This window comes from Cryptomeria japonica, unplaced genomic scaffold (assembly GCF_030272615.1).
Source record: "Cryptomeria japonica unplaced genomic scaffold, Sugi_1.0 HiC_scaffold_154, whole genome shotgun sequence".
Lineage (NCBI taxonomy): Eukaryota > Viridiplantae > Streptophyta > Pinopsida > Cupressales > Cupressaceae > Cryptomeria > Cryptomeria japonica.
The window spans coordinates 320,001-325,461 of record NW_026728976.1 but is presented as its reverse complement, the minus strand read 5'-3'; positions in this window follow the sequence as shown (position 1 = coordinate 325,461).

Genomic DNA, 5,461 nt, shown 5'->3' with positions numbered 1-5,461 from the left:
ATAGCATTTGGGTCTCTCGATGTGATTCCGCATTCCAGTCCCTTTGGGCACTGCTTGAGCCGCATCCCAGGGGGTTCCCTTCCCAATAATCTGCCTCGCAACCCGATTGCTATGCGGTGAGGCTCCTCGGCCGCCTCGGAACTATCTGTGTATCAGACGCATCGCGGGATAAGGGGTTGGCAACGGTAGTCGCCCCAAGCGCGTCCGATGCTTGGACCATTCCGAGGCGGCCCTGAAGCCTCTTCCGTCTAGCCGTTGGGTCCTTCTCGCCGCATCCCTCGCCTCGCACCCCGATTGCTATGCGGTGAGGCTCCTCGGCCGCCTCGGAACTATCTGTGTATCGGACGCGTCGCGGGATAAGGGGTTGTCACTGGTAGTCGCCCCAAGCGCGTCCGATGCTTGGACCATTCCGAGGCGGCCCTGAAGCCTCTTCCGTCTAGCCGTTGGGTCCTTCTCGCCGCATCCCTCGCCTCGCACCCCGATTGCTATGCGGTGAGGCTCCTCGGCCGCCTCGGAACTATCTGTGTATCGGACGCGTCGCGGGATAAGGGGTTGTCATTGGTAGTCGCCCCAAGCGCGTCCGATGCTTGGACCATTCCGAGGCGGCCCTGAAGCCTCTTCCGTCTAGCCGTTGGGTCCTTCTCGCCGCATCCCTCGCCTCGCACCCCGATTGCTATGCGGTGAGGCTCCTCGGCCGCCTCGGAACTATCTGTGTATCGGACGCGTCGCGGGATAAGGGGTTGTCACTGGTAGTCGCCCCAAGCGCGTCCGATGCTTGGACCATTCCGAGGCGGCCCTGAAGCCTCTTCCGTCTAGCCGTTGGGTCCTTCTCGCCGCATCCCTCGCCTCGCACCCCGATTGCTATGCGGTGAGGCTCCTCGGCCGCCTCGGAACTATCTGTGTATCGGACGCGTCGCGGGATAAGGGGTTGTCACTGGTAGTCGCCCCAAGCGCGTTCGATGCTTGGACCATTCCGAGGCGGCCCTGAAGCCTCTTCCGTCTAGCCGTTGGGTCCTTCTCGCCGCATCCCTCGCCTCGCACCCCGATTGCTATGCGGTGAGGCTCCTCGGCCGCCTTGGAACTATCTGTGTATCGGACGCGTCGCGGGATAAGGGGTTGTCACTGGTAGTCGCCCCAAGCGCGTCCGATGCTTGGACCATTCCGAGGCGGACCCGAAGCCTCTTCCGTCTAGCCGTTGGGTCCTTCTCGCCGCATCCTTCGCCTCGCACCCCGATTGCTATGCGGTGAGGCTCCTCGGCCGCCTCGGAACTATCTGTGTATCGGACGCGTCGCGGGATAAGGGGTTGTCACTGGTAGTCGCCCCAAGCGCGTCCGATGCTTGGACCATTCCGAGGCGGACCCGAAGCCTCTTCCGTCTAGCCGTTGGGTCCTTCTCGCCGCATCCCTCGCCTCGCACCCCGATTGCTATGCGGTGAGGCTCCTCGGCCGCCTTGGAACTATCTGTGTATCGGACGCGTCGCGGGATAAGGGGTTGTCACTGGTAGTCGCCCCAAGCGCGTCCGATGCTTGGACCATTCCGAGGCGGACCCGAAGCCTCTTCCGTCTAGCCGTTGGGTCCTTCTCGCCGCATCCCTCGCCTCGCACCCCGATTGCTATGCGGTGAGGCTCCTCGGCCGCCTTGGAACTATCTGTGTATCGGACGCGTCGCGGGATAAGGGGTTGTCACTGGTAGTCGCCCCAAGCGCGTCCGATGCTTGGACCATTCCGAGGCGGACCCGAAGCCTCTTCCGTCTAGCCGTTGGGTCCTTCTCGCCGCATCCCTCGCCTCGCACCCCGATTGCTATGCGGTGAGGCTCCTCGGCCGCCTTGGAACTATCTGTGTATCGGACGCGTCGCGGGATAAGGGGTTGTCACTGGTAGTCGCCCCAAGCGCGTCCGATGCTTGGACCATTCCGAGGCGGCCCCGAAGCCTCTTCCGTGTAGCCGTTGGGTCCTTCTCGCCGCATCCCTCGCCTCGCACCCCGATTGCTATGCGGTGAGGCTCCTCGGCCGCCTTGGAACTATCTGTGTATCGGACGCGTCGCGGGATAAGGGGTTGTCACTGGTAGTCGCCCCAAGCGCGTCCGATGCTTGGACCATTCCGAGGCGGCCCCGAAGCCTCTTCCGTGTAGCCGTTGGGTCCTTCTCGCCGCATCCCTCGCCTCGCACCCCGATTGCTATGCGGTGAGGCTCCTCGGCCGCCTTGGAACTATCTGTGTATCGGACGCGTCGCGGGATAAGGGGTTGTCACTGGTAGTCGCCCCAAGCGCGTCCGATGCTTGGACCATTCCGAGGCGGACCTGAAGCCTCTTCCCTCTAGCCGTTGGGGCTTTCTCGCCGCATCCCTCGCCTCGCACCCCGATTGCTATGCTGTGAGGCTCCTCGGCCGCCTTGGAACTATCTGTGTATCGGACGCATCGCGGGATAAGGGGTTGGCAGTGGTAGTCGCCCCAAGCGCATCCGATGCTTGGACCATTCCGAGGCGGCCCTGCAGCCTCTTCCGTCTAGCCGTTGGGGCCATCTCGCCGCATCCCCCACCTCGCACCACGATTGCTATGCGGTGAGGCTCCTTGGCCGCCTCGGAACTATCTGTGTATCGGACGCATCGCGGGATAAGGGGTTGTCACTGGTAGTCGCCCCAAGCGCGTCCGATGCTTGGACTATTCCGAGGCGGCCCTGCAGCCTCTTCCGTCTAGCCGTTGGGGCCATCTCGCTGCATCCCCCACCTCCTCGGCCGCCTCGGAACTATCTGTGTATCGGACGCATCGCGGGATAAGGGGTTGGCAGTGGTAGTCGCCCCAAGCGCGTCCGATGCTTGGACTATTCCGAGGCAGCCCTGCAGCCTCTTCCGTCTAGCCTTTGGGGCCATCTCGCCGCATCCCTCGCCTCGCACCCCGATTGCTATGCGGTGAGGCTCCTCGGCCGCCTGGGAACTATCTTCGTATCGGACGCATCGCGGGATAAGGGGTTGTCACTGGTAGTCGCCCCAAGCGCGTCCGATGCTTGGACTATTCCGAGGCGGCCCTGTGGCCTCTTCCGTCTAGCCGTTGGGGCCATCTCGCCGCATCCCCCACCTCGCACCCCGATTGCTATGCGGTGAGGCTCTTCGGCCGCCTTGGAACTATCTTCGTATCGGACGCATCGCGGGATAAGGGGTTGTCACTGGTAGTGGCCCCAAGCGCGTCCGATGCTTGGACTATTCCGAGGCGGCCCTGCAGCCTCTTCCGTCTAGCCGTTGGGGCCATCTCGCCGCATCCCCCACCTCGCACCCCGATTGCTATGCGGTGAGGCTCCTCGGCCGCCTTGGAACTATCTTCGTATCGGACGCATCGCGGGATAAGGGGTTGTCACTGGTAGTCGCCCCAAGCGCGTCCGATGCTTGGACTATTCCGACGCGGCCCTGTGGCCTCTTCCGTCTAGCCGTTGGGGCCATCTCGCCGCATCCCCCACCTCGCACCCCGATTGCTATGCGGTGAGGCTCCTCGGCCGCCTTGGAACCATCTTCGTATCGGACGCATCGCGGGATAGGGGGCTGTCACTGGTAGTCGCCCCAAGCGTGTCCGATGCTTGGACCATTCCTAGGCGGCCCTGAAGCCTCTTCCGTCTAGCCGTTGGGGCCTTCCCGCCCCATCCCTCGCCTCGCACCCCCGATTGCTATGCGGTGAGGCTCCTCGGCCGCCTTGGAACCATCTGTGTATCGGACGCATCGCGGGATAAGGGGTTGGCACTGGCAGTCGCCCCAAGCGCGTCCGATGCTTGGACCATTCCGAGGTGGCCCTGAAGCCTCTTCCGTCTAGCCGTTGGGGCCTTCCCGCCCCATCCCTCGCCTCGCACCCCGATTGATATGCGGTGAGGCTCCTCGGCCGCCTTGGAACTATCTGTGTATCGGACGCATCGCGGGATAAGGGGTTGGCACTGGTAGTCGTCCCAATCGCATCCGATGCTTGGACCATTCCGAGGCGGCCCTGCAGCCTCTTCCGTTTAGCCGTCGGGGCCTTCCCGCCGCATCCCTCGCCTCGCATCCCGATTCCTATGCGGTGAGTCTTCTCGGCCGCCGCGGAACTATACCTGTTATTGCTACTGCATCCTTCGGCTGGTAACCTCCTCTGCCGCCTTGGAACGTTCTCTTTGTCGGACGCGTCGCGGGATAAGGGGTTGGCACTGGTAGTCGCCCCAAGCGCGCCCGATGCATAGACCGCTCCGAGTCGACCTTGCTTTCAGCCTCTCACATGCATAGACCTCTCTGAGTCGACCCTGCAGCCTCTCACGTTTAGCCTTTGGAATCTCGCCTCACAACATGATTGCTATCCTTGATGCATCCCTTGCCTCGAGCCCTGATTGCTTTCTTGGCTGCATCCCTCCTCTCCTCACAGCCCGGTTGTCATCACTGCTTCATCCGTCGCTTCATGCATTCTGGCTGCTGGGCCCTTCCCACCGCACACCTCGATTGCTATCTCTTCTGCATCACACACCCCGATTGCTATCTCTGCTACATCCCTCGGCTCTCACTTCTGCATCCTTCGCCTCACACCTCGATTGCTATCAATGCTGCATCCGTAACCTCACACCCCGATTGCTATGCGGGGAGGCTCCTTGGCCGCCTTGGAAATTTCTGTGTGTCGGACGCACCGCGGGATAAGGGGTTGGCACTGGTAGTCGCCCCAAGTGCGCCCGATTCTTAGACCGCTTCGAGGTGACCTCGTAGCCTCTTTCGTCCAGGCTTCCTGCCTTCAACGCCCTTTTTACACCTCGATTGCTATGCGCGGGCTCGTTGGCGTCTATCACCTCTCTGCGAAGAGTGGCACGATGATTGTTGGGGTAAATCGTAGCAGTCCGATCTCTGGCCTTGGGCCATTGTGAGGGCTGATCGATTTCCTGTGCGCATCTCGTGTTCGCCCAGTAACAGACTCGACGACTTGTAATCGGTCTTGTTCCCGATTGTTCCTGGAGGTAGTCTTCGGAACTCTTGGATTTGACCTGTCACTCGAACTGTCCTCTTCCGAGGATGCTTGTGTGTGTGTGCTTGTGCCATTTCCTTGGCGGTATTAACGAGATATTAAAGAGCGGAGTGAGCGCCTCGCCCAGCTATGTTTGGGGCTCTCACTCCCTTACCCGGTGTGCGACCGCTTTGCACGTAGGTTGCGGAGCATCGCGACTCTTTCGATGTTTGGCGGTTGTCTTCCGGTGATGCGTTGGTCCCGAAGTGCACGTTACTAGCATTTCTGCCATTGTTCTCGATCTTTGGCACGTTCCTTCGTTGCAATTGGATATATATCTCCGTTTATACGCGCAGGCTTCTCCCGCCTATTCAGCGCTGTCCCACTCTCAGCACTCTCGTGGTCTCCTTGGCTTCTCTCTCCCGTGAGCGAGCTCTCTTCTCGAGTCTTTTCCATGTCCCATGGAGGTTGCCTTGCGAAATTCGGGCACACAAACGTGACCGGATAAGAGCGGAATTGCCTAT